The sequence below is a fragment of the Bombina bombina genome, chromosome 5, assembly GCF_027579735.1.
Source record: "Bombina bombina isolate aBomBom1 chromosome 5, aBomBom1.pri, whole genome shotgun sequence".
Taxonomy (NCBI): domain Eukaryota; kingdom Metazoa; phylum Chordata; class Amphibia; order Anura; family Bombinatoridae; genus Bombina; species Bombina bombina.
Window position 1 is genome coordinate 529,978,299 of NC_069503.1, and position 27,799 is coordinate 530,006,097.

General features: G+C 37.4%; 1 long non-coding RNA gene across 2 annotated transcripts; it reads right to left on the bottom strand.

Annotated features, from left to right (window-relative positions):
- On the bottom strand, nt 1–26,058 carry LOC128660547 (uncharacterized). Of its 2 annotated transcripts, XR_008402551.1 has the most exons (9): nt 26,005–26,058; nt 22,744–22,874; nt 20,107–20,209; nt 17,001–17,084; nt 16,472–16,647; nt 16,046–16,121; nt 9,442–9,562; nt 2,436–2,523; nt 1–211 (listed from the first exon to the last, which is right to left on the bottom strand). It is a non-coding gene; the product is annotated as an uncharacterized LOC128660547 (long non-coding RNA). The 2 variants fall into 2 exon arrangements; XR_008402550.1 differs by lacking the exon at nt 16,472–16,647.
- Nucleotides 26,059–27,799: the final 1,741 nt, after the last annotated feature.

Consider the following 27,799-nt stretch of genomic DNA (forward strand, 5'->3'; position numbering starts at 1 on the left):
TAAGAGAAGTCAGAGCTTTATTGACACACAGCAACACAACATTTAAAATAGCAGGCAGAGGTCATAAATCCAAATTACATCCATGTTTATCGTTCAAGGTAGTCGAAGAAAAATGCTGCACTTCTGCCATAATCACCTTTTTTTCCCTGTGCGCACCATGTGTGTATATAAGTTTAATTGTTCATCTTTAAAGAGACAGCTATGACAGAACCTGCAATAAAAAAAAAAAAAAAATGAGCACATGGGACAAACATTCATGCCAAACAGAAGTTTCCATCCTACAATACAATCATCTGAACAATAACATAGCTATTTCTTTCTCCCCATACAGGTTTTGAAAGTATTGTTGAAATTCCTTAATAATCTCTAATGGCTGAGTAAGGACTTAATCTTTTACTTTAATGGAAGTTATATTTTTACTCGACTTCTGAAAATTGATCATTTTAGCTAGGAATTTCCCTGTCTTGTTACCATAAGACATGAACTTACTATTCCGCCTAATTTCTGCTTGTGTTTCTCTCGCCATGCACCAGTCATCCCTCATCCCTAAATACCGTTTCCAGTTCTCACTATTATTATTCTGTATATATATTTGGTATTTGTTGATAACCTGATTTGTGAGCTGCAACCAATAGTTATTTATTGCCTTCTTTGTTTTAACCAAGAAGGCTATTATTTCTCCCCGAGCAACTGCCTTAAATGCCTGCCATAGTATCTCTATATTTTCAACTGATTCTTTATTCTTGGCATAATATTCTTCCCATAAACTAGGCAGAAAATTCAGAAATTTCAAATTTGTATATAGGTAATTTGGAAAAGAGAGCCTATTTGGTAAGTTACTGGCGTTAATTATCAGAGAGAGCAGGACTGGTGCATGATCAGAGATGGTAATTGGGTGATTGTTGTCTTTTGAAGCAGGGTAAACAGATTCTTACTGATCAGAAACATATCAATGCGCGACAGAGATTTGTATGCCTTAGTTAAACAAGTATATTCCTTACTGTCTGGGAAAGTATTCCCCCATATATCTATGAGTTCCAAGTTATAACAAAACTGTTTAAATGTTCTAGTGTCTCTATTCCCCAATTGCTGCCTACCCGCATGTTGTTTCCTATGTAATAGTCCAGATGCTACCATATTCAGATCCCCACCCAAAATAACATTTCTGTCTGCCCCCATCAATTTGTCTTGGGATTGTTTTCCAAAAACACCTTTTCTTCTCATTTGGGCCATATATATTGCAGTTATTTTTTTTCCCCCGAACTCCATTTCTAGAATAATAAATCTACCCTGTGAGTCTACTTTTCTAAAAATTTGATATTGCAAATTTTTCTTAAACAGTACGGCCACACCTTTTTTTCTTGTGCGTACCTGGGGCATATACTACTTAGCCAACCCAACCCCATTTAAGCTTCTGACTTTCTCTAACTCGTCAAGGTGCGTTTCTTGTAACATACCTATATCTACTTTAAGTTTGTTCAAATGTTGTAACACCGCTTTCCTCTTTATATAATTTATAATAAAATCAAATTATATTAAATTGTGCAATTTGTGCTTTGGCTAGCTCAAAAAAGGGACACAAGTCAAAATTAAACATTTAAATCTTTATGATTCAGATAGAACATGCAATTTTTAACAACTTTCCAATTTACTACCACCATTAAGATGTGCAGTCTTTTTAGATTTACACTTTGAGTCACGAGCAGCAACACAGTAAGTACCATGGGCTGTTTGGATTAACTTGATTGGTTAAATATAGTGTAATATAATTTGAAAATACCTATTTTATTTGCACTGCCAATTGTACCACAGTCTGCAAAATTTTAAGAACCCCTGTTCTAGACAACTAAACTTTTATAGGGTCCTCTTTATAAAAAGGGATTATAAAAATAGGAATGTATATTTTTATTTCATTAGGACAACACATTTTATTTTTCCTTCTAAAACAGACAAAAATCTTCACTTCCAGTCCAGTGCTTAAACAATACGCTGCATATTAAAAGGAACATGAAACCCCAATTTTCTTTCATTAATTAGAAAGAGTGTGCAATTTTAAACATTCTAATTTACTTCTATTATCTACTTTGTTTCATTCTCTTGATATTCTTTGCTGAAAAGCATATCTAGATAGGCTCAGTAGCTGCTGATTGGTGCGTGCACATAGATGCCTCGTGCGATTGGTTCACCCATATGCATTGCTATTTCTTCAACAAAGGATATCTAGAAAATAAAACAAATTAGATAATAGAAGTAAATTTGAATGTTGTTTAAAATTGTATTCTCTAACTGAATAATGAAAGAAAATTTTTGGGTTTAGTGGCCCTTTAAATAAGTCACTGCTGTGATCAGTCCGATTACAAAGCAAGTGAGCAAATATGCTATTAACCATTCCTGTATGTCAATACACTACCAAAAGCAAAACCGTTCATTCTTACCTAGCTTGATGTCACTGGGCTAAAGTTACAAGTTGTGTTCCAATTATTCAATAGTTGCAGAAAGGCGTTCGATTAGGTTCTCTGTAATCTGAAAAAAAAAAAAAAAAAAAAAAAAAAAAACCAAACACACACTTAGCGTAAGAAACCAGACAACTTGATGCTTTAGGTGCATCAAGTATACAAATGTACAGAGCTGTTGCCTTTCCCATATTAGCATAAAAAAAACCATATCAACAATTTGATTTGAGAAATGTCCTCTGTCTGTTTTGCATGAAAATCTAAACGGTGAAGAATTCTATTTGAAGTGAAAAACAAGAATGACATGAAAAGTTATGGTATGGAAACCATTTCTCTTTTGGGGACTACCTACCCAACTGCTAAGAATTCACAACACATACTATCAGCTCATCACATAAGGGAAAATTGTGCCAAAGGCAACTTCCCTAAAAAACCAAACAATATTGTACACAATATCGTATCAGAGGTGCGCACTCAAATACAATATATGACAGACTGTAAAATATGATAGTACAATCAAAAAAGGCAAAACAAATGATCACACAATTGGGGAAAATTGATTAAAAAGTCAGTTGAGAAATATCTGTGACCAGATGATCTCAATCCAATATTATGAGCAGTCAGCTCTCTTCGAATGGTGAAAAATACAAACGATGTTCTAAAAGACAAAAAGAAGAGATGCCTTATTATGCAGTTTCTTATACTTGGAGATTCACATGTATTCAATATACAGGGTACTCACAAGGAGAACGCACACAGTGCAATTCAGACAAGCCAAGGCTTCGGAGCCGCTCGGCTGTATCACCCTCTCCACCAAGGAGCATGAACGTGCATCGATTCCTCACACCTATGAAAGCATAAGTACCAGGCAAAGAAAATGCCCAATTACACAAATTGAAGTCTTTTCAGATGATTTCTTGTAACTGTTCCATCAAGGTCAGTCATATTCTGAAGACCCCACCGGTAAAGAAATTTCTTTGAACCACTGAAGGTATGGAGAGACAAATAGGAGGGACCATTTACCTTTTGGTCACTACCTACCCAATTGCTAAGAATCCACAACACATGCTATCAGCTCATCACATAAGGGAAAAGTGTGCCAAAGGCAACTTCCCTAACTATGCATGGCCAAAAGAACCGATTACACTCTGCTTCCACTTCCCATGACCACAGAATGTGGGAACAGCCGCACTCTGCTCCCACAGCCAGTAGACACAGTTCGCAGTCACAGAATGAAATGTTTACCTTCGGACCATGTTGAGAAGACATTTCCCTACCTATATCCCTTAGGCTCAGAGAGATAGCACATGAAGTAAACATTAACAACTGGGTCTGCGCTCAAGCCATAAAAAAAATAAAAAATAATAATATTGTACACAATATAGTATCAGAGGTGCGCACACAAATACAATATATGATAGACTGTAAAATATGATAGTACAATCAAAAAATAAAATAGATCACACAATCGGGGTAAATTGATTAAAAAGTCAGTTGAGAAATATCTGTGACCAGATGATCTCAATACAATATTATGAGCAGTCAGCTCTCTTCGAATGGTGAAAAATAAAATGTCCTAAAAAAGACAAAAGTAGAAGAGATGCCTTTTTATGCAGTCTCTCTTATACTTGGAGATTCACATGTATTCAATATACAGGGTACTCACAAGGAGAATGCACACAGTGCAATTCAGACAAGCCAAGGCTTCGGAGCCGCTCGGCTTATTCACCCTCTCCACCAAGGAGCATGAACGCGTGTTGATTCCTCACACCTATGAAAGCATAAGCACCGGGCAAAGAAAATGCCCAATTACACAAATTGAAGTCTTTTCAGAGGATTTCTTGTAACCGTTCCATCAAGGTCAGTCATCGGTCACATCTTGAAGACCCCACCGGTAAAGAAATCTTTCAACCACTGAAGGTATGGAGAGACAAATGGAGGAACCATTTACCTTTTAGTCACTACCTACCCAATTGCTAAGAATTCACAACACATGCTATCACATCATCACATAAGGGAAAAGTGTGCCAAAGGCAACTTCCCTAACTATGCATGGCCAAAAGAACCGATTGCACTCTGCTTCCACTTCCCATGACCACAGAATGTGGGAACAGCCGCACTCTGCTCCCACAGCCAGTAGACACAGTTGGCAGTCACAGAATGAAATGTTTACCTTCTGACCATGTTGAGAAGACATTTCCCTACCTATATCCCTTAGGCTCAGAGATAGCACATGAAGTAAACATTAACTGGGTCTGCGCTCAAGCCATAAAAAAAAATAAAAAATAATATTGTACACAATATCGTATCAGAGGTGCGCACACAAATACAATATATGACAGACTGTAAAATATGATAGTACAATCAAAAAAGGCAAAACAAATGATCACACAATCGGGGTAAATTGATTAAAAAGTCAGTTGAGAAATATCTGTGACCAGATGATCTCAATCCAATATTATGAGCAGTCAGCTCTCTTTGAACAGTGAAAAATAAAATGTCCTAAAAGACAAAAAGTAGAAGAGATGCCTTATTATGCAGTCTTATACTTGGAGATTCACATGTATTCAATATACAGGGTACTCACAAGGAGAACGCACACGGTGCAATTCAGAAAAGCCAAGACTTGGGAGCCGCTCAGCTGATTCACCCTCTCCACCAAGGAGCATGAACGCGTGTTGATTCCTCACACCTATAAAAGCATAAGCACCGGGCAAAGAAAATGCCCAATTACACAAATTGAAGTCTTTTCAGAGGATTTCTTGTAACCGTTCGATCAAGGTCAGTCACATCCTGAAGACCCCAACGGTAAAGAAATCTTTCAACCACTGAAGGTATGGAGAGACAAATGGAGGGACCATTTACCTTTTGGTCACTAACTACCCAATTGCTAAGAATTCACAACACATGCTATCAGCTCATCACATACGGGAAAAGTGTGCCAAAGGCAACTTCCCTAACTATGCATGGCCAAAAGAACCGATTGCACTCTGCTTCCACTTCCCATGAACACAGAATGTGGGAACAGCCGCACTCTGCTCCCACAGCCCATAAACACAGTTGGCAGTCACAGAATAAAATGTTTACCTTCTGACCATGTTAAGAAGAGACATTTCCCTAACTATTTCCCATAAGCTCAGAGAGATAGCACATGAAGTAAACATTAACTGGGTCAGCACACAAGCCATAAAAAACAAACAATATTGTACACAATATCGTATCAGAGGTGCGCACACAAATACAATATATGACAGACTGTAAAATATGACAGTACAATCAAAAAAGGCAAAACAAATGATCACACAATTGGAGAAAATTGATTAAAAAGTCAGTTGAGAAATATCTGTGACCAGATGATCTCAATACAATATTATGAGCAGTCTGTTCTCATCGAATGGAGAAAAATAAAAACTATGTCCTAAAAGACAAAAGTAGAAGAGATGCCTTATTATGCAGTCTCTCTTATACTTGGAGATTCACATGTATTCAATATACAGGGTACTCACAAGGAGAATGCAAACAGTGCAATTCAGACAAGCCAAGGCTTCGGAGCATCTTGGCTTATTCACCCTCTCCACCAAGGAGCATGAACGCTTGTTGATTCCTCACACCTATGAAAGCATAAGCACCGGGCAAAGAAAATGCCTGATTGCTGTAATTGAAAGAATGTTTGCCACATCCTGAAGATCCCACCGGTAAAGAAATCTTTGAACCACAGAAGGTATGGAGACACAAATTTTGACTATGTACCCAAATTGCTAAGAATTCAACACATGCTATCAGCTCATAACATAGGGAAGTTGCCTTTGGCACACTTTTTCCTTAACTATGCATGGCCAAAAGAACCGATTGCACTCTGCTTCCACTTCCCATGACCACAGAATGTGGGAACAGCCGCACTCTGCTCCCACAGCCAGTAGACACAGTTGGCAGTCACAGAATGAAATGTTTACCTTCGGACCATGTTGAGAAGACATTTCCCTACCTATATCCCTTAGGCTCAGAGAGATAGCACATGAAGTAAACATTAACAACTGGGTCTGCGCTCAAGCCATAAAAAAAAAACAAACAATATTTTACACAATATCGTATCAGAGGTGCGCACACAAATACAATATATGACAGACTGTAAAATATGATAGTACAATCAAAAAAGGCAAAACAAATGATCACACAATTGGAGAAAATTGATTAAAAAGTCAGTTGAGAAATATCTGTGACCAGATGATCTCAATACAATATTAAGTAGAAGAGATGCCTTATTATGCAGTCTCTTATACTTGGAGATTCACATGTATTCAATATACAGGGTACTCACAAGGAGAATGCACACAGTGCAATTCAGACAAGTCAAGGCTTCAGAGCCGCTCGGCTGTATCACCCTCTCCACCAAGGAGCATGAACGTGCATCGATTCCTCACACCTATGAAAGCATAAGTACAAGGCAAAGAAAATGCCCAATTACACAAATTGAAGTCTTTTCAGATGATTGCTTGTAACTGTTCCATCAAGGTCAGTCACATCCTGAAGACCCCACCGATAAAGAAATTTCTTTGAACCACTGACGGTATGGAGAGACAAATTGAGGGACCATTTACATTTTGGTCACTACCTACCCAATTGCTAAGAATCCACAACACATGCTATCAGCTCATCACATAAGGGAATAGTGTGCCAAAGGCAACTTCCCTAACTATGCATGGCCAAAAGAACCGATTGCACTCTGCTTCCACTTCCCATGACCACAGAATGTGGGAACAGCCGCACTCTGCTCCCACAGCCAGTAGACACAGTTGGCAGTCACAGAATGAAATGTTTACCTTCGGACCATGTTGAGAAGACATTTCCCTAACTATTTCCCTTAGGCTCAGAGAGATAGCACATGAAGTAAACATTAACACTGGGTCAGCGCTCAAGCCATAAAAAGGCATGAGCACCGGGCAAAGAAAATGCCTGGTAGATCTAATTGAAAGTCCGTTTGCTGATGCAAACACAAACTGAAGTATTTTCAGATGAGCTGATGTAGCTCATCCATCAAGGTTGGCCTTCTGTAACATACGGAAGATCCAACCGGTAAATAATTCTTTATTTGAAGCAATGAAGAACTGTAGGAATCCTTTCCACAGTTGTATATGCAGACGTGCAAAACAAGAATGAAGTGAAAAGTGATGGTATATACAGACAAATGGAGGGGAAAACTGAGAGGCCATACAACTTTTGGTAACTACCTACCCAATTGCTAAGAATTCACAACACATGCTATCACATCATCACTTAAGGAAAAAGTGTGCCAAAGGCAATTTCCCTAACTATGCATGGCCAAAGGAACCGATTGCACTCTGCTTCCACTTCCCATGACCACAGAATGTGGGAACAGCCGCACTCTGCTCCCACAGCCAGTAGACACAGTTGGCAGTCACAGAATGAAATGTTTACCTTCGGACCATGTTGAGAAGACATTTCCCTAACTATTTCCCTTAGGCTCAGAGAGATAGCACATGAAGTAAACATTAACACTGGGTCAGCGCTCAAGCCATAAAAAGGCATGAGCACCGGGCAAAGAAAATGCCTGGTAGATCTAATTGAAAGTCCGTTTGCTGATGCAAACACAAACTGAAGTATTTTCAGATGAGCTGATGTAGCTCATCCATCAAGGTTGGCCTTCTGTAACATACGGAAGATCCAACCGGTAAATAATTCTTTATTTGAAGCAATGAAGAACTGTAGGAATCCTTTCCACAGTTGTATATGCAGACGTGCAAAACAAGAATGAAGTGAAAAGTGATGGTATATACAGACAAATGGAGGGGAAAACTGAGAGGCCATACAACTTTTGGTAACTACCTACCCAATTGCTAAGAATTCACAACACATGCTATCACATCATCACTTAAGGAAAAAGTGTGCCAAAGGCAATTTCCCTAACTATGCATGGCCAAAGGAACCGATTGCACTCTGCTTCCACTTCCCATGACCACAGAATGTGGGAACAGCCGCACTCTGCTCCCACAGCCAGTAGACACAGTTGGCAGTCACAGAATGAAATGTTTACCTTCGGACCATGTTGAGAAGACATTTCCCTAACTATTTCCCTTAGGCTCAGAGAGATAGCACATGAAGTAAACATTAACACTGGGTCAGCGCTCAAGCCATAAAAAGGCATGAGCACCGGGCAAAGAAAATGCCTGGTAGATCTAATTGAAAGTCCGTTTGCTGATGCAAACACAAACTGAAGTATTTTCAGATGAGCTGATGTAGCTCATCCATCAAGGTTGGCCTTCTGTAACATACGGAAGATCCAACCGGTAAATAATTCTTTATTTGAAGCAATGAAGAACTGTAGGAATCCTTCCCACAGTTGTATATGCAGACGTGCAAAACAAGAATGAAGTGAAAAGTGATGGTATATACAGACAAATGGAGGGGGGAAACGGAGAGGCCATACAACTTTTGGTAACTACCTACCCAATTGCTAAGAATTCACAACACATGCTATCACATCATCACTTAAGGAAAAAGTGTGCCAAAGGCAATTTCCCTAACTATGCATGGCCAAAGGAACCGATTGCACTCTGCTTCCACTTCCCATGACCACAGAATGTGGGAACAGCCGCACTCTGCTCCCACAGCCAGAAGACACAGTTGGCAGTCACAGAATGAAATGTTTACCTTCTGACCATGTTAAGAAGAGACATTTCCCTACCTATTTCCCTTAGGCTCAGAGAGATAGCACATGAAGTAAACATTAACAACTGGGTCAGCCCTCAAGCTATAAAAGGCATGAGCACCGGGCAAAGAAAATGCCTGATAGCTGCAATTGAAAGTCTGTTTGCTGATGCAAACACAAATGTAAGTCTTTCCAGTGGTCTATTGACAACTGGTTGAACAGGAGGTCACAACAAATAAAATCTAGCAGTCACTGCAAGTTAATAACAATAAAGCATATGCCATATAGGAAAAGGCAACAGTAGCTCCAGTCTGCCCTTACCTGTAAGCAGTCATCATGGTGCCATTGTAATGAGTGAGAATCATCTAGCGACAGCGTGGAAGCATTTCTTCTGCGTAAACAAGAGGTGAAGTGAGCATCTCTCCATACACGGTCACACATGCTGAGGAAGAAAAAAAAGAAAGCGTTAATGCTCTCGTAGTGCCATATATATTTTACAGCAATTAGAAAATACCTCTCAAAACAAGCTTGGTCCCACTAGAAACCGTTATATTTTTCACCACCTCTAATTTTATCTTCACAATAGCAAAATTAGCTTTCATTTTCTAAATACGCTTCCATAAGTTGTGTCACCTTAAAAACAATTTTACATTTCAGCAGATGGTATTAGAAGACTTTTTTTTTTAGTGTTAAACAAAGTTATAAATTATAAAATGGAGCTCAAAATGTAAAATTTTGAATTAAAGAACCCTGAAAGAATTTTATGGATAAAGTGAAAGTGTTCTCCCCAAGACCTTTTTGATTAGGGCACTAGTCTACTATTTTACTGACCCCAGATAAAATGTAAGCCAATATTAAGCTAAAATAGCTAATATTCATTTTTTTAAATGTTTTCTTGCCTAAATTAAAAACTTTTATACAAAATTGTGCAATTAATGTGCGCTTTGTATTATAACATTTTCTGCCAAAGTATTGCACTGCCCCCACTCAGCAACTTCATCATCCCACCAGGGTGGCTACATTTTCTGTGAGTGTTTTAGCCCTGTATCATAAAATCTATAACCTACAGTGCGCTTTACGTCATACACTACTCCCTTTTCTACAGTAAGTTTTCCTTTCAAGGGACATATATGTTAATATATTCACAATCAGAAGGGAGATTAAAGTGACAAACTTCTCTGGTCCAGTAATTTTAAGAGACTATGCAATTTACTTATATTAACAAAATGTACTTTAAATAAACGTAGAAGTGCAAAAAGAGTTCAAGAGATTAAAGTGAACGTCACAATCAAGAGGAAGAACAATAGCCTGATAAATAACCATGTACCCATCACATTATGGTCCCTTTACGCAAATAAACTGGAATGGGTACACATCACAAAATAATAACACATCTATATTATAAAGTGTTCTCCTCAGGGCATATTTAGTGGGTACCACCAGCTAATTTTACAGACCACCTAACTAAAATGTAAGGCAGTATTCAGATAAAATAAGCAAATAAATATTTGTAGTTCAAATTATCATTTAATCAACACGTGTTAAAAACTCAGCAATTAATGTGCGATTTGGTTTAAAAAGGGACACTAAACCCATTTGTTCTCTTTCATGGATTAGAAAGAGCAGCAATTTTAATCAACTTTCTAATTTACTCCTATTAATTTTTCTGTTCTCTTGCTATCTTTATTTAAAAAGCAGGAATGTAAAGCTTACCAGCTGGCTCATTTTAAGTTCAGAACCCTGGATAGTGCTTGCTTATGGGTAAGTCACCAATAAGCAAGCATAACCCAGGTTCTCAACCAAAAATGGACAGGCTCCTAAGCTAAACATTCCTGCTTTTTAAAATAAAGATAGCAAGAGAACAAAGAAGGTGATAATGGGATTAAATTAGAAAGTTGCCTGTTCTAAATCATGAAAGCTTTTTTTTGGGGGGGGGGGGATTTAGTGTCACTTTAAAGGAAATGTAAAGTTAAAGTGTTTACCTAAAGTGAAATGATAGAAGTTAAAAAGAAGATTTCATGAATTAAACCCTCATTCATTTTTTTTTTAAGATATACTTAACCTTCAGATATATTTCACTATAAACGCTACACGGATAAGAGCTCAAGCTCCGGTCGCCATTTTCATCAATTGATTGACAGATGACTCATCTGCAATAAACTAATAGTTTTCCCCCCGGGCAGTGACAATTGTGCAAAGGGATTGAACGCAGATGAGTCATCTGTCAATCAATTGATGAAAATGGCGACCGGAGCTTGAGCTCTTATCAGTGTAGCGTTTATAGTGAAATCTCTCAATAAGTATATCCTAAAGATTTAAAAAATGAAACTCATTCATTTACCTTCTATCGTTTCACTTTAGGTAAACGCTTTAACTTTACATTCCCTTTAAGTAATATTTATAAATCACATCAGGATCATCTTATGATGAAGGCTGCTAGACATGAAGCCAACGCTATTAGACAATAAGGGCTTTTAAATGTCAAAATACAAATTTTGCAACATGTAATTCGGCTTCCTCTTATTTGCAAGGAGCACTGAAAGATGTTCCAGCAATTAAATATTGCTCGACTATATTTACATTTTGTAATCTAATACATCAACAATGATTTATTGCTAGGCTTAAACAATCCCCAATTTATATTTTTTGTGTAACAGCAAGTTGGAAAAAAAAAAGCCAAAAACTTATTACTTATATTAGCAAATGTACTTTATTTTCATGCAATTCTTTAAGAGATACTTCTGTAGAAAGTGTGCACTTGTCTGGAGAACTGTAAGGCAGCAGTTTTGCAAGAATGCTTTTGAGCACTAGATGGCAGCAGACTACACACAATGTACAATATTGTTACAAGCATTTTTGTAAAACTCCTACAATATGGTTCTCCTGACACATGGATGCTCCTGAACCTATATGCCTATTTTTTTTATTTTGTTTTACTTAACATAGGATAATAGAATATAAATTTGCTAATAGACATAACATGATACAGAGACATAGGTTGTCCTGAAAAATGAACAAGATTACCAAAAGTTCTAGTATCAGAGAAAAAATAAAACTACTGCTGCTGATCAAGGCCTATAGATTGAGTTGTTTTTTGTGGTTTGCTCCCCAAATGTTAAGCTTTTTTTGTGAGGTACCCATATAACATACATTGTTTTCAGGCGCCCAAACATTAGAAAATAACTGTAGTTTACAGAAATAGAATGAGTAAATGCCACCACACGCAAAATTGTAAAGATTCCACTCTCTATTGTATGAGTTAAAGTGAAGTGTAAGGAACAGGATCCAACAATTGATTTGTGAATGTGCGCTGCTAAGGTCACACAGGGTGCAAGAATACGAGAGATGGCAGCTTCATCAATTGGCACCACTAAAAGTTTAAAATAAAAAGTGCAGTTTTGAAGACCGAAGCCAGCACAGGAGGGAAAAATGATGTCTTAGCGAGTATTAACCCACTACATGGTGCAGACACATTAAAAAGGAACACTAAACCCAATTTTTTTCTTTTTGTGATTCAGATAGATAATGCAATTTTAAGCAAATTTCTCATTTACTCCTAATATCAAATTTTCTTCGTTCTCTTGCTATCTTTATTTAAAAAGCAGGAATTGATGCATAGGAGCCGGCTCATTTCTGGTTGAGAACCTGGGGTTATGCTTGCTTATTGGTGGGTAAATGTAAGCTTCCAATAAGCAAGCGCTATCCATGGTGCTGAACCTAAAATGGGCTGGCTCCTATGCATCACATTCCTGCTTTTAAAATAAAGATAGCAAGAGAACAAAGAAAATTTGATAATAGGAGTAAATTAGAAAGTTGCTTAAAATTCCATGCTCTATCTGAATCATGAAAGAAACCATTTCGGTTCAATGTACCTTTAAAGGGACATGAAACCCACATTTTTTATTTAATGATTCAGAAAGAGCATGTAATGTTAAACGACTTTCTAAATTACTTCTATTATCTAATTTGCTTAATTCTCTTAATATCATGTGCGGAAAAGCATATCTAGATAGGCTCAGTAGCTGCTGATTGGTGGCTACACATAGATTCCTCGTGTGATTGGCTCACCCATGTGCATAGCTTTTTCTTCAACAAAGGATATCTGAAGAATTAAGCAAATTAGATAATAGAAGTAAATTGGGATGCTGTTTAAAATTGTATTCTCTATCTGAATAATGAAAGAAATATTTTGGGTTTAATGTCCCTTTAATAAGAAGCTACCTAGAACTAAATGCTAATCTGGATTAAGAATATAAAACAACCCCCTCCCCCCCCAATTAAAAGTATACAGATTGCAAGCAGCAATATACATATGCTATGTTATATAGCTCACACATACTACAAACAAAACAAAACACCTACCTATGTATTTACTCAAAGAATACCATAAGAATGAAGCAAATTTGTGTGCAAAAAGAAATTGGAAAAGATTGTGGGTTTAATATCCCTTTTTAAAGGAATAGTAAGTGGTAGTATCCTTCACTTACAAATGTATACTACCACTTCCTATTCCTTTAAAAAGGGATATTAAACCCACAATTTCTCTTTTCCAATTTCTTCTTGCTCTCAAATTTGCTTCATACTCATGGTATTCTTTGTTGAGTAGATACATGGGTAGGTGTCTGGAGCACTACATAACAATGCACAAAGGTGGGGAATCGCAGATCAAAATTGTTTTTTGGTAATCACATGAACTGCAGGCCAGGGACCATTAGTGACCTAATGGACGGCACTCCCAGGCTTCACAGGAGTGCTGGTGATGTCACCACGTACGCACGTGATGACATCACAAAGGGGCTGAACCAGGATGCACCGGTAGCAGAAAGGGAGCTGGATGGGGAATTCCTACAAACCCTAGAGAATAACATACAGTAGACATGGTGTACACTTTTCTCCTCAACTGCATCCATTTGAATATGTTGTATTCAGGGAACACCTACAACTGGTATCAACTCATTCAGCAATATGCATTTTTTCCGTTTAACCCCTTAACTAACAGTGCCGTACAGGCGCAGTAGTTTATTATCCCTAAAGGATGCCGCTGTCCTGGGCTTTCTGTGGCAATCTAGCTGACAGTGGCGAGATTGCTCTATTCTGCATGTCCCACTCGAGAAAAGAGAGCCGTGTGTGAATCCTACACTGCACAAAAGGAAAAAAAACAAAACAAAAACACACTACAGCCACACTTAATCTTACAAGCTACATAATTAACCCCTACACTGTCAGGAATTTCATAAGTCTGTGCCAAGTTCATACTTTACCGTTATCTTGTGGGATTTAACAAAAAATTAATCATAGTAAAGCAGAGAACGGAAATAAAGGGACATCTAAGGGGCATGATCCTGTGCTAGTCCTGGGACAAGCATACAGATGCTTACATTTGCTCTATAATGGGATGAGGCTACCAAAGACACAGAGGTCACATACAGTCATTTTTTACAGAGATACTATTTTATTGTCAGCCTTTTACAGATTTGCTACATCACTTTCAAATGATTCAGCATTTGGTTGTCGCTTTAAAAGTACAACTCCATCAGATCTGAAACCATTTGTCTTAATACAGAATTAAAGAGACACTGAAGTCAAAATAAACTTTGAATGATTCAGAAATGACATGCAGTTTTAAGACATCAAAATTTTGCAGTCTTTTTATATTCACACTTTCTGGGGGAACAAGCCCCTAACTGAGCACGTGCACAAGCTCACAGGGTATATTTTTCTTTTTAGGAAAAGAAGTTTAAGCAAAAAGGGGGAAAAAATAAAAAATAAAGTGTGAGGTACATTATAAACAGAAGTAAAATAAAGCGTGAGGTATATTATAAACAGAAGTAAAATAAAGCGTGAGGTACATTATAAACAGAAGTAAAATAAAGCGTGAGGTACATTATAAACAGAAGTAAAATAAAGCGTGAGGTACATTATAAACAGAAGTAAAATAAAGCGTGAGGTACATTATAAACAGAAGTAAAATAAAGTGTGAGGTACATTATAAACAGAAGTAAAATAAAGTTGTACACAAATATTCTGACAGACTGAAGCAAAGCGTTAGTGATCATTACAGCATCCCAGAACCAGTTCTCACCTATAGAGGCAATAGGAAATGAAGTAACTGAACAAGGTACAGTTTATATAGAGGGTGTGCGAGTTCTAGATGTGTTACAATAGTCACATTTTATCTATACTGATGAACCTATGAGATGGTGACAAAACAAGTTGAAATCCTTAAAAATGCCAAATGCTTAAGTTTTGCGATTTGGAAATAAACAATTTTAAAACAGCTTTCCTTATTACTTCTATTATCAAATTGGCTTCATTCTCTTGTTATCCTTTGCTGAAAGAACATTGCACTACTGGCAGCTAGCTGAACACATCTAGTTAGCCAATCACAAGAGACAAATGTCTGCAGGAACCAATAAGCAGCTAGCTCCCTTTACTGTAGGATATGTCTTTTTTTGACCAGAAATACCAAGAGAAAATTGAAGTGAATTTAGAAGTGAGGTAGACATAGATATTCCTTCCACCTGGGCCATGTGAATTTTTAAACCCGGAACCTTAGTGACTTAGCATTAAGTGCCATTGCTATGACAAAACCAAGTAAGCAGAACATAAAAAGGGATATGAAACCCAAATGTTCTGGGTAGCGCTTGCTGATTGGTGGCTAAATGTAGCCAATAAATCAGCAAGCGCTACCCAGGGTTCTGAATCAAAAATGGGTGGCCTCCTAAGCTTACATTCCTGCTTTTTCAAATAAAGATTAAGAGAACAACAAAAATTTGATAATATGAGTAAATTGGAAAGTTGCATGCTCTATCGGAATCATGAAATAAAAACATTTGGGTTTTTATATCCCTTTTAGATGCAGGGAAACAAAAATGCAAGCATTGAAAGTTGTAAATGCTACATCTTCACAACCACTCATGCTTACCTGGGCTGATGTAACGGAGAAATGTTTCATGTAGACATTTTGTCCAGTGCTTGAACATCTGTATATAAAACAAAATCTATATACAGAAAACAAAATTAGTGTAAGAAACTAGACAACCTGGTGCTCTAAATGCACCCAGTGTACAAAAAGTACAGAGTTAAAGTTGCCTTTCCCATATTTAAGCCAAACATATTATACATAACAATCATACATAATTATAGATATTATACATAATTATAGAAATATTGTACAATAGATAACCAAACTGAAATCTGATTAGCTTCCCATGATCACAGCCGCACGAGCCCATGAGCAGCCGCACTCTACTCTCACTATCCGTGAACACTTCAGCAGACACAGAATTCAATGTGTTCAGTTACCATACTACAAATTAACTTTATACAGAATAATCATCAAACATTATACATATATATCAACGTAGCATTCTGAACACGTCTGATGACTGACTAATCTGGTTGAATCCTTGTCATACTTGAATGGTGTCCCAGCGAATTTTCATCTTGTGCAGCAGAATGACGTAGCAAATCTTGAGCAGCAGAAGTGTCCTTTTCATGCAGCAAACAGCAGCTTGACCGGATAACCTTAAACAAAATGTTAATGGGAGATGCACAGGAGACAGATATACATTCACAATAGACAAAGAAAAAAAAATGCCAAAAGGCATTTGGAGGTACAGATTGGAATCTGCCTAGCTTTCCATGATCATGGGTGGTGAGAGCAGTCGGCCGCATTGTCCCCACTGCCTATAAACACAGTTGTCAAACACAGAATACAATGTATACCTCCTGCCTTTGTTGTGGCAAATGATCAAACATCAAATCATAAAACCTTAGCTTAACAGCAGCATTAAGGTTTCTGCTTTATAAAGCAGTTTGTTACAAAATTGAATCTAATATATGGGAAAGGCAACAGTAGCCCCAGTCTCTGTCCTTACCAACTTGCAGCCTGGATGTCAGCAGACGCAGTTGAAGTAAAGACCTCTCTGTATATTATGGCCTCTCGCTTCACATTGCTACATCTGTTGAGAGGAAACAAAGTTTCAGTTCTTGCACAGCAATACATAAGTAGCTATAAAAAGTAGTTATCCCTAAAAGGCAAATACAGAGAAGGGGGGTGTAGTGAAGTTTGCTTCTCGCACTGCATGATAAACACAAATATGATCATTCATGTACAGATTATAAGAACAACTTATTAGCTCTGTCTAAAAGGTAATGGAAAGAAAGTATTTTCTATCTTTCACATCTGTTTCCCAATGATGTATATATAATATATGTTAACATAACAAAAGTGACATAGGGACACAGAAACTAAATTAAATTACAACACATAAGAAAATACAGTAATATTTAAACTTAAACATGGTTTTAAAATATACTCTAGGATGCTTGACTTATAAATTAAACATTCACGATTCAGCTACAGTATATAATTTTTAACAACTTTCCAATTTATATTTCTATTACCAAATTTGCTTTATTCTTTTTGGTATCCTTTGTTGAATAAAGCCAAGTCGGCTGAAAGGAGCCCAGGAGTGTGCATGTAAAATACAAAGTCTGTCGAAAGAACTGAAATAAGAGGGCAGTCTGCAGAAGCTTAGATACAAGGTAATCAGAGGTAAAAAGTATATTTAACATAACAGTGTTGGTTATGCAAAACTGGGGAATGGGTAATAAAGGGATTATCTATCTTTTTAAACCATGACAATTCTGGTGTAGACTGTCCCTTTAACAAAAGGATACTAAGCAAAATTGATAACCGAAATAAAATAGGAAAAACTTGTTTAAATGGATTAGATAGAGTGATATTTTAAAAAGGACAGTTCACCTAAAAATGTTCTCCAATTTAAATTGTTCTCAATGATCCCTTTTACCTGCTGGAGTGCATTTAATTGTTTCTAAGTAACTCCTTTACCCCTATTTTGGCATTTGAAATAGTTTATTTAGCTTGTGGTTTCCCAACCTATACTGAAAGTTTTGATACTGGAGTCTCAGCTTTTGAATAGCCTAAGTAAACACAGCCAGCAGAAGAAATGGCACTCACAGTGGGGTGCAGGATAGTCAAGTAATAAAATGATCATTTTCCATTGTTCCCTCTATGTATTGAGCTTTAGTATTCCAGACTAAGATAAGGAAGCAAGTGTGTGTACACAAAGTGATAACATAATGAGCTAGGATATTACCTGAAGCTCAAACCATTGTAATAGGCTGTGGTTTAGAAGCACAAAACCAGCTACTTCATATACACAAAAAAACCTGAAAATGCAATTTCTCACATTTTATCTACTGCAGCTGGTATAAACAAGTCACTGAAAATAAATTAATATAAAAACTATTTTACAGTGTACTGTCCCTTTAAAGGGACAGTCTACACCAGAATGGTTATTGTTTTAAAAGATAGATAATCCCTTGTTTACCCATTCCCTAGTTTTGCATAACCAACAGTTATATTTATATATATTTTACCTCTGTGATTATCTTGTATCTAAGCCTCTGCAGACTGCCCCTTTATTTGTTCTTTTGACAGACTTGCAGTTTAGCCAATCAGTGATGGCTCCCAGGTAACTTCACGTGCACGAGCACAGTGTTATCTATATGAAAAACATGAACTAACACCCTCTAGTGGTGAAAAAACTGTTAAAATGCATTAAGAGGCGGCCTTCAAGGTCTAAGAAATTAGCATATAAACCTCCTAAGTTAAGCTTTCAACTAATACCAAGAGAACAAAGAAAAATTGGTGATAAAAGTAAATTGGAAAATTGTTTAAAATTACATGCCCTATCTAAATCATGAAAGTTTTTTTTGGACTAGACTGTCCCTTTAAGTTTAATTATTTTTTTTTTTACCACTGGCTGTTATTATGATCCCATGTGCAAGCAAGTAAACATTTACATTAAAAGGGACAGTCTAGTCAAAATTAAACTTTTATTATTCAGATAGGACTTGTAATTTTATTCAACTTTCCAATTTACTTTTATTATCAAATTTGTTTTGTTTTCTTCTTATTCTTGGTTGAAACTAAACCTAGGTAGGGTCATATGCTAATTTCTAAGCCCTTCGGGCTGCCTCTTACCACATTTTTTAAATTGCTTTAAACAACAAGAGACTGTGGGCCATATAGATAATACTGTGTTCAGGCACAAGGAGTTATTTAAGAGTAAGCATAGCACAATACTAAATGCAACTCAATAGATTTGATATAGTCACATTCATGTGTTACGGGGGCTTTCAGAAGGTTCTTAGATACAAAGTAATCAGAGGAAAAAAAAAAAAAAAAAAAAAACACACACCTGTCCCTTTAATAGCCGCCTATGCTCGTCAATCTTGCTTAAGAAGCTAAAACACTTTTATCTCAGGGAAAAAAATAAAAAAAAGCTATATTGCCCCACAACATACTATGTAATGCCCCTTTAAGAGACAAGATAGATATACACTAGGACTATCAAATTCTTTCCCTATTCCTTTGATAAAAAGTACAGTCAGGCCTCAAAAAGACACTGCAAGGACAAGTGGACAACATTACAGGGTCATTATAGTGGTAAAATTACATTAGTTAGAATATGTAATTTTAAGGCTAGTGATCCTGCACCACTGTGTGGGTTAACACACAGTAGAAATACTGCTTGGGACACCCAGAGCAGTGCCGGTCCCAATCAGCAGCGCTTTCTGCTTGGGACTAGCAGTGCTCTGTGGGTCTTGAGCAGGACATTGTCTAATGCTATGTGTTTAGTCCCAAGCAGATACAATCAGTAACACAACTCAGATGTTTAACTAGCGCCACCAATTGGGACCAGCACTGCTTTGCTGGTCCGAAGAAGTACTTCTACTCTGTGTTTACCCCTTTGCGGGTTAAAACACACAATAATGCAGGGTCGCTAGTCTTAAAATTCCATTTGCTAATAACAAATTAGAGCATGTAATGTTTGACTTTTATCACCATTTAATTATACTATTATATGTCTGCAACAAAAATGATCTACTGTTATACAGGAAACAGCTTGAATACTATGAATTTAATGTATTTTACAACAATTTAACTCTTACCTGTTGTAACAAAGGAGCCACAGACATTTCTTTTGACAATGAAGTAGACACTAAGTGTTGGCTGTATGTCACCTGGTGCTGTAGATCTGAACTTTAGCATCACCTGCAGATACGGGGGGAAAAAAAAAAATACATACTACTTAAAGGGACATTCCAGTCAAAATCTAAATGCACATAGATTAATTACATCTTTGAATAGAAACATATTTACAATATACATTTATTAGCAAAAATGTTTCTAGTAAAAGTTATCACTATTTTAGTGTTAACATTTTTCTCTGCACGTGCATGTGAAGCATTGCTAGATATTGTCACTATACCCACATTTTAAATAATGCAGCTGCTCAGATCATCACCGGGGCTTGTATCATGTCAGCAATGAACAAATTGAGTAATTACCAGACGGTACCAGCACCTTAGGCTCTCTAAGCAAGTGCTGTGTTTAAAATGCTGGTGCACGGTGCATACTTAAATACACTTTGGAAACAGCTATAGCTTTTATTAGAAGCATTTTTGATAATGCATGTATATTACAAAATTGCTTCTGTTCAATACCGAAATGCACCCATGTGGTTTCCAATTTTGGCTGGATTATCCCTTTAACATAAGAAACAGGACATTGTGGTAAATTTGCATTGCCTATAGTTAATACTCAAGTAGAAAATGCAGAGATAAAACACTTATAAGAATGAACCTTAGATATGAACATAAAGTCTTACAGTCTATATTCTGGGCTGTACAGCTAATCTATTTAGTGGGTTTAAGTTAAGTTCATAAATGCAACAATTATAAAATAAAGAGCATAAGAAGGGAAAGAAGAGTAAGAAATCCAGGTGTCTGTGGAATGGTATAAAAGGATCAGGAATTGGGTTAGTAAAGATTTGGTAATTATAGGCAGTGACAGAGCAATAATAAATACAACAAGAGTTTACCATGAATGTTAGCTGTGCATTTTCTAGGTTTGGCTTGCATGGGACATATGATGGGGAGCATGACCTAAAGCTGAGGAGACAAACTTGTAATGTACCACAGTATATAACTAGCCTTGGGTAGCTTCAGCAGGGGCCCGCTGCTTCCACTTCCCAAATACACAGCTGCTATGAAGACCGTTTACTGTACCTACCGCTAATAAACATATGGAAAAGAGATCTTTGCCAAAGAGGAGTTACTTGGATATAGCATGTGTGAAGCAGTCATGTAGGAAAACAAGACAAGGGTCCTTAGAGTACTTTGAAAAGGAGAGATATAGTGGTCATGTACTTTAATAGGAGAAATGCATTTGGCTACTTTTATTTAATATAGACTATAAAGTCAGAAACTTTACTTTGAAAAATAGGGGAAAAAGGGAAAATTCAAAATGCTATATTAGAGGTAAATTATTTTATTTTAAAATATCATGCTCATAGGCGTCAAGAGACAATTTACAATCCACCATAGTTTTACAGCTGTATCCATGGGCACAGGGAGCAGGCGCGCACTGCTCCATATGTCCAAAAAAACAGCTGCCACCATGTGCAGAGAGCTCACTGTAACATCTGCCAGTGATCATGTTGGGTCTAACAGGTCAGAAGAAAGTAAATTATGCTGTTAAACAGCCATTGAAAATAAGGGGGGGGGGGGGGGGGATAAAATGCCATGCTAGAGGCAGTAATTTATTTTAGACTATACATGCCCAAAGGCTTCAGAAACAGTTTACACCCCACCATAGCCTTACAGCTGTAGCCACGGGCACCAGGAGCAGGTGCGGACTGCTCTTAGTGTCCGTAACTACAGCTGCCACCATGCGCAGAGAGCTCACTGTAACGTCTGCCAGTGACCATGTTGGGACTATCAGGAGGGAAGAAAGTAAAATTATGCTGTTAAGCAGCCATTGAAAATAAGGGGGGGATAAAATGCCATGCTAGAGGCAATAATTTATTTTAGACTATACATGCCCAAAGGCTTCAGAAACAGTTTACGCCCCACCATAGCCTTACAGCTGTAGTCGCGGGCACCAGGAGCAGGTGCGGACTGCTCTTAGTGTCCGTAACTACAGCTGCCACCATGTGCAGAGCGCTCACTGTAGCGTCTGCCAGTGACCATGTTGGGACTATCAGGAGGGAAGAAAGTAAAATTATGCTGTTAAGCAGCCATTGAAAATAAGGGGGGGGGGGAATGCCATGCTAGAGGCAGTAATTTATATTAGACTATACATGACCAAAGGCTTCAGAAACAGTTTACGCCCCACCATAGCCTTACAGCTGTAGTCACGGGCACCAGGAGCAGGTGCGGACTGCTCTTAGTGTCCGTAACTACAGCTGCCACCATGTGCAGAGAGCTCACTGTAACGTCTGCCAGTGACCATGTTGGGTTTTATGGGAGAGAAGTAAATTATGCTGTTAAGCAGTCTTTGAAAATAGGGGGAAATAAAATATAATCCTAGGGGTAGAAATTAATTATTTTAGACTAGTCACATGTCCAGAGGCTTCAGAAACAGTTTACACCCCACCATAGCTTTACAGCTGTAGTCACGGGCACCAGGAGCAGCCGCGGACTGCTCTTAGTGTCCGTAACTACAGCTGCCACCATGTGCAGAGAGCTCACTATAACATCTGCCAGTGACCATGTGACACCTACATATTAATAACCTGTACTTACCTGCAACCTGGGGTCTCAGCCTTGTGGAAGAAAATTAAGCTGTCATATGCTTGAAGTTTCCATAAAACCATTCTGCCATCCAACACCGCTGGAGCCATTTTTGAGCTGGACAGATATTCCAAACAAGCCAGCTAGAAGAGACAAAATAGACTTAATGCATTTACATTATAGATTCCAGAGAAGTAACCTAGCAGAGGTAGTCAGGCTATGGCAACAGTATACTAAGGGATTTATTATAATAATTTGAGAAACCATTATTTAGCCTGTGAGAGAGAGATGAGAGAGAACATACATACATTTTACCTGCTGGAGTGCATTGCATTGTTTACAAGTAGCTAGTTTACCCTTATTTTGGCATTTGAAATAGCTGATTTAGCCTGTGGTATCCCAACCTATACTGAAGGTTTTTGGACTTAAAATGACAGTCATTTTGGGAACAAAAACCATTTAAAAAAAAAAAAAATTTACTTGACATTTACATTTTTATAATTAAAATCCATTAATATTGTTTGTGCATTTCAAATTTATGAGCTTCCCAGGGCAGGGCAGTCATACGACCCCTGTGTACACCTGCTCATGCAGACTGCCTGGCTTATTCATCCGCGCACAGAAACTGAGCAGTGTTTGAGAATGCTGGTGCACCGGCAACCAATCAGCCTTCTCTGCAAGCTGACATCTCCAAGGCAACCACAAAGCATCCTCCGTGTCTGCAGCTCAATTTGAGCAGATCTGCATGCAGTGGGTGTTCATTTTCTATTATGAGACCAGCAGAACTATAACAGCTATATTTTAAATGAAGAAAAGTGTCTGTTTTGTTTACCAAGCCCCTTACAGCGAGTGCCCCAGACTACCTCATCAACAGTGCTAAACTGGGAGCTCCCAAGTACGTTTGTAAAAGGTTTTATACTGGATTTTTAGATCAGTATCTGTGTATCTTATTCTTTATAGTAGTGTCTATTACATGCAGTTAAAGGGACACTGAACCCAAATTTTTTCTTTCGTGATTCAGATAGAGCATGCAATTTTAAGCAACTTTCTAATTTACTCTTATTAATTTTTCTTCGTTCTCTGGCTATCTTTATTTGAAAAAGAAAGCATCTAAGCTTTTTTTTTCGTTCAGAACTCTGGATAGCACTTTTTTATTGGTGGATGAATTTATCCACCAATCAGAAAGGACAACCCAGGTTGTTCACCAAAAATGGGCCGGCATCTAAACTTACATTCTTGCATTTCAAATAAAGATACCAAGAGAATAAAGAAAATTTGATAATAGGGGTAAATTAGAAAGTTGCATGCTCTATCTGAATCACGAAAGAAAAAATTTGGGTTCAGTGTCCCTTTAAATGAAAATTGGTGTATACTGTCCCTTTAATGATTTCATATACTTGTAGTTGCTTAATCAAAATAAAAGCAATTAACTTGTAATGTGTTAGTAAAATATTTTACATCATAATCCCTTTATTAGCTATTCCCTAGTTTTGCATAACCAACGCTGTTATAGAAATATACTTTTTACCTCTGATTAACTTGTATCAATGCTTCTGAAGACTGCCTCCTTATCTCAGATCTTTTGACAGACTTGCATGTCAGGCAATAAATGTGCTTACTCTTAAATAAATCCACAGCCACATGCACAATGTTATTTATATGAAACACATGAACTAAAGCCCACTAGCAGTAAAAACTGTCAAATACATTCAGATAAGAGGCGGCCTCCAAGGGCTTATGAGCCTACCTAGGTTAGCTTTACACTAAGAATACAAAAAGAACAAAGCAAATTGGAAAGTTGTTTAAAATTGCATGCACTATCTGAATCATGAAAGTTTAAGTCTGACTAGACTGTCCCTTTAAGTCCAAGTAATTGACAAACTATGTAAACACAGCCAGCAGAAGAAATGACACTCCTGGTGGGTAGAAGAGATAACTAAATAAAATACTTTTCCATTGTAAGTATTGGGGTTTGGTTTACAAACAGACAAGATAAGGAAGCAAATGTGTGTACACAAACTGGTAACATAATGAGATAAATTGTACCTGCAAGGTCAGTCAACCAAGTTTAAAACCAGAAATTTAATATCTTATAAATAAACCTGAAAATGCAATTCCCCATACACTTTATATACTCTGCAGCTGGTATAACAAGTCATTGGAAATACATTAAGCAAACAACAATTTCACTGTATACTGTCCCTTTAAATAGAAAGGTAAAAACAGAAATGTGCATAAATACATTTAACCTTTTAAAGCCGTTATGCCGTTCCATTCCGTCATAATTAGACTGGGCTTTAAAGCCGTTATGACGGAATGGAACGTCATAACTAACGGCTGTCCTGAAGCCTTCTGTGCTTCAGGGATTTAATCGCGGTCTGGAGGGCGTTCCTAGGATTGTAGGGACGCCCCCCAGATGCGATCCAATAATTGAAATCTCGCGATCGTATGCACGATCGCGTAGTTTCAATTTGTCTACATCGGAACAGTTGTTTCGATGTAGGCACTTTAACCCTGTCACGAAAGGGTTAAATAGAAGCATTTACACAATACTGTATACAAAACATGCTCAAACAACACAAAGCCCACTGTATAAATTTAAAAAGAGTAATATACTAGCAGGCAAGTTTTTTCCTTTTTAAAAAAAAAAAAAAAAAAAATATTTAAAAAAAATCTTCCTTGTGCAAGTGAGTAATACACCCATTTATGTAAAATGTTGGCTATTTCTATTGGATACTTCTAGAGATATTTACAGACTGATCTCTTACACTAAAAATAATATTAATCTGCCATTGCAAGAGTTTCCGTTCCTTCCTAGCCTAATTATGGGCTTACACACAAACAAGCTACACATTCCATTCAGTCAGTACAAAGCAGTTTGTTTTTTACACTGCAGAGCTGTAACTCATTTACTTAGGAACTTTTTATCCACTGAAATAAAGAGTATGGTCTCTTATTTGTAATCTGAGCTATAGATCAAATCAATGCTACACAACTAAATGTTTATAAACAGCAAGAAATCTTTTGTAAAAGTTTAACAGCAAAATGCTTACAGTATTAATGGGTAAAGCACACGTAATGAAGATAGTGCATTTATAGGATTCTGCATTGCAGCTAAACCATTTACTAGGTCACATCAAAAGCATAATAAGCAGACAATAATCATGGTCTCATATACACACTCATCTGCAGGCAAACACATGATATAAATATCACTGCTGAATATAAGATACAAATCACATATTTAACACAACAAAGTAATGCAAATCTCACCTGCACAAACATCTCACAATTTTTTTGGCGCAATTTCAGCCTTCCAGAAGCAACCTCATGGCTTTATGATCATGTGGCATACAGCAACCAATCAGAATAAAGGTTTTTTTTTTTTCCTTTTTTTTTTTTAAACATACTTTATTTGTATGTAACACTACATGATGAAAAGTGAATTTCTGACTAAACAAGTTCATTTGTATAATGTTTTTTTTTTCTAGCAGATTTAACAACATTTAATTAAATGTAAGTTATTTTCTTGGATATACAGCAATATTTTACTTTAAAAATTGGTATGGGGTGACCAACAATAATGCAGGACTGGTTATATCTCCAAAAGCAAAAGGGAACAGTCTTAAAGGGACATGCACACACAGCCTTTAAATAGACAACTCATGTCACACACAGTCTTAAAGGGACAGATCACAGTATGTGAACACACTCTAAGTCTTAAAGGGGCAGGCACACACAATGCACACAGACTTAAAGGGACATGAAACATTTTTTTCTAACATGTTTCAGATAGAGAATACAATTTTAAACAACATTCCAATTTATTTCTATTATTTAATTTGCTTCATTCTTCAGATATCCTTTGTTGAATAAATATCAATGCACATGGGTGAGCAAATCAGCAGCTACTGAGCCTATTTAGATATTCTTTTGAACAAAGGATATCAAAAGAATGAAGAATATAAGATAATGGAAGTAAATTGGAAAATTGTTTAAAATTGCATGCTCTTTCTTAATCATGAAAGAAAAATTGTGAGTTTCATGTACCTTTAAGGGGACAGCACACCACATGCATGAAATTATGGTACAGGCACACAAGGAACACTTAGTCTTAAAAGGATAGGCGCACACACATTTTGCACACAGCCTTTAAAGGGACAGGCACTCACACAATGCACACAGACTTAAAGGGGCAACACACCACACATGCAATCTTAATGGCACAGGTGCACAAGCACCCAAGGAACACTCAGTCTTAAAGGGATAGGCGCAGACACACATAATGCACACAGCATTTAAAAGGAACATGCACACACACAACGTACACATACTTAAAAGAGGCAATACACCACACATATGCAATCTTAATGGTACAGGTTTACAAGCACCCACGGAACACTTAGTCTTAAAGGGATAGGCACAGACACACAATGCACACAGCTTTTAAAGGGACAAGCACACACACAATGCACACAGACTTAAAGGGACAGCACACCACACGTATGCAATCTAAATAGTACAGGCACATAACCACCCAAGAAACACTCGGTCTTAAAGGGGTATGCATACACACAGCTTTTAAAGGGACAAGCACACACAACGCACACAGACTTAAAGGGACAACAAACCACACGCACGCAATCTTAATGGTACAGACGCACAAGCACCCAAGGAACACTCAGTCTTAAAGGGACAGGCACACACACAATGCGCACAGCCTTTAAAGGGACAGACACACATACACAACACACACAGACTTAAAGGGGCAACACACCACACGCATGCATTCTTAATGCTATAGGCGCACAACCACCCAAAGAACACTCAGTCTTAAAGGGGTAGGCATACTAGGGTTGCCACCCGTTCCTTAAAATACAGAACACTTATACGTTATACATGCTGCAGGGTGTGCAGAGAGGAATATGAATAGTGCTGTCTATAAACACAATACATGTTCCTCCCTGCACACCCTGCAGCATGTGTAACTCATATGTGTCCAGGAAAACATGGCTGAGGTGGCAACCCTAAAGCATACACAAATAATGCATACAGCCTTTAAAGGGAC